Source organism: Salarias fasciatus, chromosome 17 (assembly GCF_902148845.1).
Source record: "Salarias fasciatus chromosome 17, fSalaFa1.1, whole genome shotgun sequence".
NCBI lineage: Eukaryota > Metazoa > Chordata > Actinopteri > Blenniiformes > Blenniidae > Salarias > Salarias fasciatus.
In genome coordinates, this window is record NC_043761.1 from 8,083,987 (window position 1) to 8,098,409 (window position 14,423).

The window sequence follows — 14,423 nt, forward strand, 5'->3', positions numbered from 1 at the left end:
CTGCAACTGCAATACGTCACATGACTATATTATAAAACTGAATCATACTTGCCTTTTACATTGTGGAAAATGTAATGCTATTTTTGTCATTAAACATTTCACTAATATAAAAACACATTTTGATTGCAATCCTGAAAATATTGTAATATTAACCCACAAGCATATTAAAGTGTTTTGTATATTTTTTTAATAGCAAAATTTATTCATTTACTTGCCGTTTTTTAAGTGAACATTTTCATTGGATTTTATTGAATACAGTTTGGATTAGCTCGCAAACCAATAGGATTTGTTGCTGTTATTTTAAATTGTTATTGTGAAGTTGGCAATGATTCGTTTCAGTAATGATTCAGTTTGGTTTATGGCCACATTTACTCCAACATACGTTTGCTGTACTGAAGCATTCACAGTTGCTGTAGCCTCGACTGATTGATTACATTATTTTATGTACTGCATACGACTCACCCGTCCATCCATCTTCTGTACCAGCGGGGCTGCTGGGGCCGATCGCAGCTGACTTTCTCTCTGATCAGGTGGCCAGTCTATCACAGAACAAACAGAGATAATCACACACTCCTAAAGCTGGAATACACAGAGAAAACACCCATGCAAACATGCAAGCCCCAAATAGAAATACACAACACACAACTAGGCAACTTATTTCAAAAGTAACTCACACACACAGCTGTTTATGAACTCTCAGAGTGAGAAATCTATTTTTTTCCTGCCATACACTGATGTTAAATAGAATGAGAACAGATGGTATTTGGGCACAGTATGTGGGCATATCCATAGTTACTTTCCACCAACACTTTCAAACACTTCCAGCTACTCTCTCCTGTATATTTCCTAATTTCACTGATCATTGAACATGTGCAGTATCATTGCATGTTATGAATGAATTTGTCGATATGAAATGTAGCTTATTTACCCATTTAATAAACCTGGCACCCAGTTTTTTTTTTTTTGCAACATTTAATTATGTAAAATCGATTCAGTATAATCCAGACATCATTGTGTGTCCAGTACAAACATTTGGTCGGTGATTTCATTCGAGCAAACAACACAGGTCACCTTGTATCCAGAGAGAGGAAGTTGGGGGTTTTGGTCGAAACCCAAACGGGTTATCACATGCTTCGCTGTCGAGTTTTGTGAGAAAACGGTGCAGCCCTCCATCCATCCCTTCATATCAGAATTTGTGATGTTTGTTTTGGCTGGCAGAACTTTGAAGATAGGGCAGCAGAGTAAAACACCACCTAGAAAGAGAACCCAGAAAATCCCGCAGGGACAGAGAGTCTGGTGCTTCGACTGGAATCTGAGTTAGTCAGCATTTAGATGAAACCGAAGCACGGTCACAAACAATACATCTGATGTCTTATTCACAACAGAAAGAAAAGGGAATAAAGGCACACCAGCTCAAACTGTGACTCTCCGTTTTCTTCCATGTATCCTACACACTGATGTTGCATTGAGCTTTATATGAGGACTCTGCGGCACCGAAGGAAAGGAACAAAGCACACATAGGATTCTTAATAGGGGAGTATGTTGCATTAATGTGCAGAGAGCTAACTCCAGTGGCGAATACCAGGAGACCTCCTACCTGCATGGAGACAGAGCCAAAAACAGAGCGGCGTACTCAAGGGGGGAGCGGCTCTGAAGCCTGAGATTGATGATAGCTGGGGTGTGTGTGTGTGTGTGTGTGTGTGTGTGTGTGTGTGCGAGACTGCATGTGGAATCCAGGAACTTATTAAGTGTGTTCTTAGATATGTGTTTATGCGAGCGTGTTTACGAGAACCATGCATGAGTCGGCGAGCGCGCAAACGCGTACTCCTGAGCGAGCTTCTCCGTGCGTGTGGAATCAGCGGTTTAATGCCTGAGCGAAAACACACACGATCAAGAAATCTGTGCATGAACGCAAGCTCAATTCCCCCGACCCCGCACCTTCTGTTTTTTTTGTCATTTAATTTCCCCGTGCTCGTTACCTTGGGATCCCCACTGATTCTCCCCCGCCCGGTTCGGCAGCTCGCCCCCTGGCCTCCAGGTTCTCTAACTGAATCCCGCGCTCTTCAGTCTCTGAGCTGTCTTGGGGCCCGCTTGGCATAACGTAAATAATTCATTGGATTCCTATGCTTTGGCAGAAAGGTGATAATGCCTTTCTGGGTCTACTTCATCCCTGAGGAGCAATGCAGCCCAGCGCAGAGCGAGTATCGAGCAATGGCAGCAGTGTGAGGGGAGTTTGCATAACCTTTTGATAAGTATGCTCAACAGTAAACACACATCAAAAATGTGTGTGACCATTGCGGTGCATATCTGCAACCCACGCGCGTTCTCCTCTGATGTTGTGATTATGTCAGAAATGTGAGCTGAGGTAGGCGGGCAACTTATTAATGACACAGGGTTGCACCGGGAAAAAGACTTAAAGCAGAGGGAAGCATCTGTTTATAGAACGCAGTTAATGCAGGTGACAGAGGAGCACGAGTTGAAAGCTGGAAGTAAAGCTGACTTATAACCTGTAACGAACAACTGCATTCTCAAGATTCTAATTGGTCGTTTCAACACTTGTTTGTAAAAGCATGTAACTGCCATATATGCCTATGCTTCACAATAAGATACATCCCAATATTTTTTTGGATTAAAAAACTTACTGTTGTCTAAAAATTTCTTTGAAATTTAAAGTGAATCATCCTACAGCTTGCAGTCACTGCACCTATTAAAGCTTTGGTTTAACGTTGTAGCTTTTTTTTAAACTTGAATTTGCCTGATTCCAATATGTTACTTGTTTTGTGTTTTATCCTTCTTTATCATAAAGCAATAGGCTCACTGATCAATCTACAAGGAGCACTCTACTGAATCAACACTGTAGTGATCAAAGTCAATACAGCAGGGAAAAAAAACATATATAAGAGTTCTCTTCTTCATTACAACTCGACACTTCCATTAGCTTCAACCCGACAGCTTTATGAAGACAGGCTTGTTTTTGTGATTATTGGCAGATAGACGTGAAAGGTGAAGCCACCGGCAGCAGGTGATTTCACATCTTGTGGTTTTAATTGTTTTCAACTGCAGATCCCTGTTACTGCTGGAGTCAATGAGCACACGGGAGAGAAACTGTCATTCCCCATCGATCACCCACATTATTCATGAGCAAACGTACTTGTGCACATCATTGCGTCGGTGTGAGCGTCGCTCATGATATGGGCTCATTGGTACAACTCTGATTTCAAAGCATTGGAGTCACCGAGGCATCGGCGCGATGTTCTGGTACTGAAAGACAGTGGTCCCCCTCACCAGCTTGAATCGAAGAAGGGCTCTGCACCGACAGACTTCATCTCCCATTTTTGATCTCCAAAAGAGCCGTCTGTTTGAGATTCCACAAAATTTCTTAAATACTCTCTTTGTCATGTAAAAATTGAATTCAGAAAATCTCCGAGCAGAAAAGCCCTCAGGCCTTCCTTGTGATCTGTGGAGTTCTCCAAAGGGGTTAATAAAAGGTTGGTAACTGCTGTTCTGAAGGTCCACTGCACTGTTTGCTGACAGACAGCCTGGTTTATGAATCAGCCACACTCTTAATACACAGACGGGTTTTGCCAAAACAATATTGAAGGTTGTAGTCGTGCTGCTGTTGGTTGTTTGTAGCGATATTTGATCTGAGATTATTAAACGCCTGCGGCAGGAATCTTCAAAGCCAGACAATTTTCACACATGTGGCTGCGACGAGGTCATTACTTACTCCTCGCGCGATGAAGAGAGGATCGATCAAGGTACAGCAGATTGTACCATGTATTTTTCTTCATTAGAAACAGGAGAGCTGTTGTCCAGGAAGCCGCCACTGCGGTTCTGCAAAACCTGCTTTCACAGCAACAGCGGTGTCGGCGGCGAGGTTTATCTACCGCAAGTTCTGGTGCATGAAAAGGACGGATGTTGAAGACTGAAGGGCGACGCCTGGATCAACCGCGGCAAAGTTGGACATTTCTGAAACAAAAGCTGGACACCCTCTACAAACTATTCATTAGAATATGAAGGAAAGAATACCCCTTGAGGGGAAACTCATTGAAATCCTCAAAATCAAGGTTTTTACTCTTCATTTCAAAATCTAATTTCTAAGTTTTTAACATCAGTATAAATATACATATATTTGAATTTTAAAGCTAGAAAATTTATGTAAATCTGATTCATCTGCTGATTTAATGCATAATGTAATACATCACCTTTGTAATAGCACCCAATGATATAAATTGTCATTTATTATAAGCAACACTAAAGTTCAGTATTTCCAGTATCAGGATAGCTACCTACGTATTAGTTTTACTCACCTGGGTAAAGCTAAAAGATACTTACAGTGATTTTACAGCAGACGGAACTAAACCATTGTATTTCTCTGCTGGATCTCTCTGTAATGACAAAAATGTATCGTCTGCAGAATAACGCCTGTTTAAAGGCCATGTGAATTCTACAGAGGAAATAATTGCCTACTTTGCTGACTTCACATCCTATTTTGATGATTTTACAGCAGACAGTGTTGCAGCCTAATGCTCAGCATACCACTGCATATATGTTTCTTATGTCTCTGAGGAGTGACGGCATTGTGGCGGGTAACTCTGCCATCATCACCGCTACAAAATGTTTTATTTTTGATGCAGTCATGAGAAGTGTGTTAAAGACATTTGCCAAATGTATTTCTACAATAATGAATTTTCACAAGCTGTGCTCACATCGAAATGTTTCCAGTTCTGCATTTGAGCAAAACCACATAGTGATGCTGCTTCCACAGAGTTAGGCGCATTCATACACACACACAGGCACACACACACAGTTCACTACTAGCCTCAAGCCCGTTGAATCAAAGTATCCGAGATGACGGAAGGTATCGTCCCACTAAAGCTTTTTTTGTGTTTGAGCCTAATCAATGTTTTCCCTGTTTGATCCTGAAGGTGCGGTGTGTATGTTTTCCAATAAGATCTGAAACTCAGCAGGGATCCTGTGTTAACAGAGCAAGAAGAAGAGACGGCATGAATAGAGTAAGAGATGGAGACAAAGATTGGTACCTTATGAAAGCAACACAATCGCGACTCGACTCAAAAAGCAGTGATCAATCGGCTCCTGGAGCGGTGCATGCTGGGAACGCAGTGACGCATTTGCTGGTGCCACATCTGTGCGTCACTGGCGATCAAGCTTTGTTCGTACCGTCTTCTTAATTCCTGTTTTTACTGCAAGCAGTCCCATCCTTTCTTTGGCTTTGTACACTAGAAGCTCTCTAATCCTCTCTTTGCAAATTTGCCCTCCAGTATTTTCATTAGTTATTAAAAGCTGTCAGGCCAAGGTTGGCCTTCACTCCATCATCCCCAGGAGTTCCCACATTTGGCGCAGTCCTGAGGAGTGTAGGCATAACACACGCCATCTATTAAGCACGAAATATATGAGGGAATTCAGGAGAATATTCACTCAGTCTCACTCTGTGCCTTTTTATAAATTATCATATTACTAAAGAGGCACATTTGCTATGTATGGTTTGTTGCCTGGGAGCTCATTCTAATAGCCGTCCATAAAGCACGAGGGGGGCTTTGGACTCTGATGTATGCTGGCCGGAGCCCGCTGCCATCGAAGGACCCAGCCATCATCTATCAGATTTTTTAAGACATCTCCAGATGGGAAATATTAACACATGCATTTGGTGCAGCTGAAGTCTTAAAGAATATTACCAGCATACTTTTCTGACACTATGTAGAGAGGTGGGGTGGGGGCAGGGGGTGGGGTGGGGTGGGTGTTTGAGTGGGGGGGATTTGCATGCAAGATCTCGAGTGGATGAGCAGAGAAAATATCCATACAATATGCCTCAGTCAATTAGCATGTGCCATGTTGTCGCGCCGCAGTCATACATCATCTGAGAGGGTTTAAATCGAAAAACTGACGTTGCCAAAGTGATGACATTTTCAAGCGGCTGAAAATGCATTCGCTCCGACGATGTTCTTCAAAATAAATCCTCTATTGTCAAGATATGAAGCAACTCCATTAATGCATTACGATTTTCAACAGTGCCTTTTTCATTATTATTATTATTATCATTATTTTCCATGATGCCCGTATGCTGTTTGTCTTTTTGCATTACATTTTGGGGAAAAACATGTGTGAGTAGGATTTACTATTATGCAAATCTGTGTGTGTGTAATTTGTGTGAAAAGAGATTTGTTCATGGATGCATAGATTTGTGGGTACGCCTGTTTGAGCACATGTAACAGTCCACACTGTATGAGCTTGCAATGTGACTGCGGAGCTCAATCTACACATTAATCACTGACATGTATCTCACAAACAAATCAACATGCAAACGAACAACACTTTTGCAACATTTTTCTGCTACTTACTGACCCTCTTCACGGAAACACTTTTACTTATTATTCATATTTATTATGCTCAACACTTTTAGGAAACACTTCCTTATGCAAGGTAATAAACACAGACAAACTGCTGTAATAAAGCAGTTTAAACTTTGAGGTGGTCTGAAGATGTTGTTTTCCTTTTGTTGTTACGTGTTGCGCAACTCAACTTTGATTGAGCTACCAACCACCAGCTTGATCCTTTTGTATTTTTATCCATTAAATCCAATTACCAAAGGCAGATTTAAACCATCATTAAATTAATACCTTTTCAGTCTCAAAGGATTATGAAGCCATGTTGGAGGCACACAGAGTAAAGCCATTGTTGCTACATAAGCCTGCAGGAGCAAAGAGACTCAAGATACAAAATATGTTGCAGTATGTTTTTCTTCGACCTCTGGTAAACATGCGTGAGTGCAGAATGCATCCCTTTCCCTTCTCTCAGACATTTGGTTTCTTTTGTCTTCAAACATACACGCCGCGCCAGTCTCATTCTGCTCAGAAGTGAGAAATCTGAGCAGCATGCTGTACGTTGAGGCGGATGGTACAAAAATAAAATGTCTCAATTTAATTTATTCACATTTAGCAGTGCTGCAGAGTACAGGAATACGAGAGGAAAGAAGAAATAAGCGGTGTCCTGGTGTATAAATCAGTTTGGCTCGACAGCAGTTGTGTGCAGTCCAAACCGTGCTGCAGAATTTTGCACCTTTAATTTTCAGCTGAAACGGGAACTTGACAGTGGTTAAGTGTGACTGCAGCGGCTCAGAAACATTCCTCTGGGTCAGATCACCAAGAATCCTGTGGGAAACTTCATCCATGTAGGTTGGTAGTTGGTTTTTGTTTGTATTTTTGGCACATGTTTACCATTTTAGAGATATATTGGGATGCAGAATTATCTGAGGAAGTTAGTATCCTGACAACTATGATATTTCGCTTTCTTTAAATCCAAATTTGCAGTAAAACTCGCATCCAGAAGAAAGGAAGGTGATTAATAAAACACACAATAGATTTAAACATATGGGTGCAGGAGCGGGTCTTGTAAATGTTTTAGTGATTCAGAATATTCTTGATTAATTATATTGATAGAAAAAAAAGTTTCTTTTGTCAAAGCATACAAACTTTCGGTATAAGTTTAAAAATGTGCCAATAAATCAATAAATAAATCAATTGAACATTGTTTTGATTGAGGAAAAAAAAATCAAGGAAATCCCTTCTGGACAGAAATCTTATACAGTCGACCAGATGTTTTACAGCCACAAGAAATATATTTTGTATTTTACTTGCCACTCTTCTCAACTCCCCCCTCAGCAGTGTTTTAAAGCATCCAGTGTAATTTTTATGGTCCAGTTCAGGTTTTAGGTCCAGTGTGAGTGAACATGAAAGAGTAGCGGGTCGAGGTCTGCTCCGACAACAACGGGCTCAGCTCAAATTAAAGAATAACAGCGGCGAGGCCACGTGTTACGGTCGCAGCGGCTCCCACAACTGTAGGATTCTGTTCTGGATTTATTGGTTTCAATTTCACACCTCTTCTCTTTTAACGCCTGCCGTTTCGCTCCGCTCCTTCGCCCCCTCTGCGAGTTCCTCTCGGCTTCTTGTTCTCCTGCCTCCCAACCTGCTGCTGAGCTGCACTCCGTGCAGACTCCTCTCCTCCTTTAGCCCTGCTGATTTTTCCCTCATTTCCTCCTCTTCAACGACTCTCCCGGCTCTTGTCCCTCTGCACTTGACTGACTATAACTTTGAAAATCAACCATGGCTTCATTGTTTTCTCAGGAAAAATTATAATTGCGAAAAAAAAAAAAAAAGGTTACATTTTCCTCTTCCCAATTGCACTGCTAATCCCACAAAATGTTTTTTACTTTCCAATGTGATTACTTTGTTGCCATGAAGCATTTTCATATTTAGAAAGTATTGTCACAGCAAACAAATCTGCCAAATATAAATCTCCTAAGTTAAGTAGAAAACACACTATAGCACATATAGTAAGAAACCTTGTGTTTGCCCTTTCTGATTAATTTGTAGTGTCACGGTGCATCCTCCACACTCCACCCTGCTGCTCGTCCCACAAATGCATGTCCATTAAGTAAACAGCAAAAGGAGAATAAACCGGCTCATATTAGATTTATTGCAACAAAGAAATAATCTACCAAATACAAATATCATTCAACATTCTTTGAGGCTGCGTTTGAATTTAGGATTTCTATAAAGTCATCAAAGCCAGAGATCTCCATGTTTTCTTTTTCCACTGAGAAAAAAAAAATACACTAACTCTGGAGAAGGAGGATATTGTTTTCAAGCATCAATCAAATGATTGCTGAGGGCTATAGTTTGAATATAATTGCCCAAGTTGGAAAAAAAAAAGTTTATTTAAAAAGAAAACTATTTTTGATGAACTGCAAAGGGCACAATGAAAATACTAAACTTTCCTACGTATTAGAAAGTGAATCTGGGTCATCCAAATTAATACTAATGACCACACCTTCCGATTACTCCTCACTTCATTATTCCAATGTCAAACTGCCACCTGTTTCCGCCATGTGACTCCACCTTCTGTTTCATTTAAAAGTTATAATGTCACACACAAATGTCTGCACGCTGGTTTTTTCAAACTATAATTAACAGTTTTCGGGCGCGGAATGTGCTTTCCTCTCGCAGCCGTTCCCTCTTTTCTCCTCTCCGCCTCCTCGCGTCACAGGGGGGCTTTCAGCCGCCCTTCCACTGCAGCGGAGTGTGCCGTCCCGGCGCAGAGGCACAGCGACCCGCAGGCTGTGAATTTAAACGAGGCTGAGCGCCGGCCAGGCCCCGGCCGCACCCGGCCATATGGCTCCGTCTCTGACGGAGGGGGGAGGCAGGAAGGAGAGGGACACGGGAAGAGGGCAAGGATGAAGGGGCAGGACAGAGCGAGGGAATGGATGAGGAAAGCTTACTTAGCAGTATGAATAAGAATAGCAAAAAAAGAAAAAAAAAAAAAAAAAAAAAGGGGACGATTGGACCGTAACAAGAAGAAGAGCAACTCAGGTGGCTGAAAAAAAAAATTGGCGCTCTCATTTGGAGGAGGCAGGAAGGGGGGCACGGCAAGGAGGAAATTACCTGGCATTAATCTGGAGGCAACAGCACACAGGATGGAAGATGAAGGAGGGAACGGGGAAGGGGGACGTTCGCAGGTGCGCTTGAAGCACCCACTCACCTGGCAGAGCAGCGAAAGCTCGGAAGAGCGAGAAGAAGAGGCGAGAGGACGAATGGAGAACGACGAGAAAGGGACTGATGCCAGCTCGGCTGGCTCGTAAAAGAAAATTAACGAGGCAAAGAGAGAGGATGTTGACCAACATCTGTCTTCAAAGAGAAATATTTCTTACACGTCATTTCATTTGTACATTGTTTTCATTTTTATTACGATGGCTCCATGCAGCAGCTTCCATAAAAGTAAAATGTTTTCATTTAATGAAAAGGATCAATATCAACCATTTTGCTTCGTCTATCTGTTAAACCACATTCTGTGGATTCTAACATAATATGTCTCACTGTTTATGTCTCACAAGCTCTGAGTTGTTAATTAGGAGCTATTTCAGGTACAAATTGTTTGAAAAGAGGAGAACTTTGCATAATGCTTTTACTTAAAGTCTGTTTTGCAAAGTAATACCACCAACTGTGCACTTCTTTGTTTTTCTCACACCATTAGCAATGCAGCAACACATAAATATATACTTATGTTGAGAACTGTGTTTGTGTGGCACTTTTTTCTCTTTTCAGTGCTTAAATAAATTCCAGCATCTGCACTCCACTAATGACTTACATTCAAATAAATAACACAGATGATCGATAAATTGATTAAATAACTGTATTAAAATGACAAAACCTGCACTAGACGTCCTGATTTAGGAGTCAAGGGGAAGGAACAGAGAGAAAATCTCGATGGATGTTCAACTATCAGACGGAAATGGAGGGAAGGAAAGCAGAAAAAAGCAATTTCTCAAAGAACAGCACAAAAAGGAAAGATGAATAGGTGGACAAGACAAGAGGAAAGCATACACAAGGTACAGAGGGCCAGATGGAAAGAAGGAGGGAGGGAGTGAGAGGGGAGGATACAGGAAAGGATAGGGATTGAGGAGACAAGGCATACTGGCCCGGTGTGGGTCCGGCTGTGGAGGCTGGGTGTCGGGCTAGTCTCGGCAGGCCCAAGGGTGCAGACGGACAGAGGAGGGGGGGGCGGGGGGAGCGGAGATCAATTCTGTCAGAACTGGGTTCATACCCCCGGGGCCACAGAACGGGGCTGGCCCAGGGAGAGGAGAGGAGAGGAGAGGAGAGGAGAGGAGAGGAGAGGAAGAGCAGCGCTGCTATTTATATCGCTTCAGTCTGGACTCAAATGTTACGCAGAGAAAGACGAAGGTAGATGTATGACTTGAGTAGAAGGTATTTGTGCACATGTGGGAACATCTGGGCAAATGGAAATTCTGCATATGCATATTTGTACTCATAAATCAGTCAATAAAAAGGTTGTTGCCTCCAGAAGGACACACACTCACACACACACACACGCACACACATCGAGAAGTGAACATCCTTTTGTCATTGCGGGGGAGAGTCATACATCGGAGAGAGCAACGGAGGCAAGACAGAGACAAAGACGAAGAGAAAGAGCGAGGTAACCCGGCCTTGTCCCTCCCGCACCGAGGGAAATCTCCAACTCCAAGGTTAATTAAGCACTGGAAATGAGATCAAGAAGCTTTCCCTTTCCGACTCATTAACCAATTACAACGCTTCTTCAAAACAGTTCAGCACTCATCTCAGAGTGCAGAATAATTGTCTGTCAATGCAGATCAAAAATCAAATCACGCCATAAAGCCAGACGAGCTTCGGCAAGAGCCAGGGGCGTCAGCGCGGATGTCCAAACAACAGGCGCAAATTAGAGGAAGGGGAAAAAAAAAAGAAGAAAATAATGCATTACTGTGAAAGTGTTTGGTGCATGTCTTCAAATCGACTGGGAACAAAGCGGGCATCGGATACAGAGCCAGTGTGAGATTAATAAAAGTTCACTGTCTTATTAAACCTTGTGAGAGTTGATGCCATTCAAAAGAAAAACTTGGATAAATCTTTCTTACAGGACGACCAAGTCATTACCTAAGAGAAAATGAGATGGTGAGAAATACCGGCATCCCCGTCACGGTTTCATTCAGCGTCCTGGGTCTTGTAACCCACCAGAAACTTATGGCCCGCGCCAGCAACTTCTGACCCCCAGATCAACAGCAGAGTTGCAGTTCATCGGAGTCACACAGCCTCGGGGGTTTTCTATCAACACGTCCTGCTCTGCTGACAAGGTCGCTTCAAGTCACTCTTATTTAGAGGATCACAGATCTGACCCGTCTGAACTCCGCTGCGCTGTACTTACAAGGCACACACACTGAACACGCTAAGGGGAAAAGAAAAAAAAGATAAGAGAAAAGGGATGATCACTTTAAGTGTGAACTCAGTGTCTTGTCATGACTCGGCGTTGCATGCTGGGAGTTAAAGTGTTGCTAGAGGGGAACACAGAGCAAGTGAAGAGCTCTGACTTATCCCTCTTCCAAGCGAGGACATAATTATCGTAGTTGGAAGTAGGTGAGATGAAGAAATACTCTCCTTTCTTGACAAGACATAATGTACTTTGTAGAAAAAAAATAAGGGAATGCATCGTACCGAAGTGTGTCCACAGGCTGGGCAGTTCATCGAACACCTGCAGTCACCATGTTTTCAATAAAGAGAACCTTTTCCCACCCGTCATCGCTAATTGTAACATGGAAGCTTTCAAGCAGCAGCGTTAATTGAAGCGTGAGGCCTGCTGCAGCAAATCAGATGAATCGAAAGTTTAAAAATTCAGCAACGAACTGGAATAAAAGATAAAAGTGAGACATGGTGGAGGTAAAATAGTCCGACCTAAAAATGTCTACCGTGTGGGAACAGTTCAACAGAAGTCCGAAGTGTGTTAAAAGAAAACTTTATGTGAAACGTTACAAAGAAACTGACCAGAAGAAGGCAGGTTGGACTCTGTCACACGACAGCACGGTGAGTGATCACACTATTATTGATATCACCAGACAGCCTCTTCTCCACACAATTCATTTTGCTGTTATCTGCAAAATGAATAAATAAAAATCCTGTGCAATTAGAGATGCACCGATGTCACGTTTTTAAAGGATGAGTTCAAGTATGAATGTGAACCTTTAGCTAATACGATAACAAGTAACAATACAACTACTATTAAATGCCGTTAGGCATTATTTATACTCCATGTGCAAACAATATCCGAAGACTGTGCATTGCAACAAACTACCTCTATCAAATGTAGCGTGTAAAATCGCTGGTGTGTGAGCCCTGAAACTCTTAGCATGCAGCTGGTTACAGCTACTTGCTGCAGGACTCTCAAACAATTGATGACAGATAAATCAATGCACCAATAATAATAATAATAATAATAATAATAATAATAATGCATTGGTTTTATATAGCGCTTTTCAGGACACTCAAAGACGCAATAATGAAAACCTAAACTTCTCGCAGGAGCCGTTTGTTCACCGATCACTTTCTGTTATTGGTTCATCATAAAAATAGTAGGATGATATCAGAGTTGGTATTATTTCACTCCCAGTTTTATTTTTAACCATGAATAACCAGCTGGTGATGCCAGGATTTGAATTTCTTACTTTCTCTTGTGCTGTTGCCAAGTTTTTTTGTTTTGTTTTTTTTAAATGATGTGAAATATTTGAATCATTCAGATTTGACTGAGTCATTATTAAGCCTTTTCCTGACAACACAGGTTTTTTTTTTCTTATGCAACATAAATGTCTGTTAATTTTTGCTAACTAGGTCACCGTTTGCCATCTGGTTTGTCTGTCAGTCACTTTCAATCAATCATTTTAACTAATTATTTCTACTTTTCTTTTCCAAAGTGGGACACTGTTTCAGTCAGGTATTTTATTAAGGGTAGATATTCAGATGGCTTCACAACAGGACCATTTCCATGCACGCCTGGCTACATTTTGCAGTATTTCAAATTAGATGAGCATCTCTACACAGTCCTGCAAACTATCACATTGCTGCTAAAAATGTGCCTCTCCTGTCCTCTCCAGATTCGACACACACAATTCATTTAATAACATTCCCATTAAATGCACCCAAAAGGGGCAGTTGTTATTCAGTTTGAGTTGGTGATTATCTCATTTTAAAACAGAAATGCACTTGCTGGGCTGAAACCACATTCTGGCTAAATCCCGAAGAGTCAGAGGGGGAAAAAAAAAGAAAAACAAAATCAATTTCTACACGTCATCACACTGTCAGGAATTACTAAGAATGTCTCAACAACTGCTTGGATAAGAGAAAAGGACTTTTTAATGGTGGAATAAACTAATTGTGTTTTACAGGGTGTGTTGCTTAAGAAAGAATCCCCTGTGGTTTCATTGTCTGACATGCAGAACAAATGGAAGAAGCAAGAATTTCACAATGACTCCTATTGTATAACCTCTTTTAACAAGTAGGCTTGCCATAAATGATTTATAGATTCTAACAGTATGTGAACGGGCAGATGGAATGCGCTCCGCTCCATTTTGCTATTCGGACTAAAAAAGCACACGCGGAAGTAAAACAGATTGTGGATTTAAATAAAAAGACCCCCCCCCCCCCCAAAAAAAAAAAGAAAAAAGAAATACCTGCGAGGTAAAAGGGCAAAAGACAGACTAGATAAATTTGCAGTCGTCCCTCGCACACACTTCTTTCCTGTTGTTCATTTGTCTCAATTAGAGAATGTCCATTCAGGTTGTACAGTCTGTAAATTCACCCACCCAGCCATCTATTTTCTTTACCTTTTCTATTTTTCCTTCCTCCACCTTGTTCTTGGTTTATTTAGCTTTATATTCTAGTTCATGCCCGACATTGTCCAAACGCGTTTGCAGAGATATTCAGAGCAAGCAGCAGAGATAAAGATCCCTCAGTGAGAGCCACGACATTCAACTACATTTTCAGATTGTCTGAAGTGAAACTTTCAGATCTCTCAGGGCTGCGGGTGAATTTTATTGCAGGAGATGG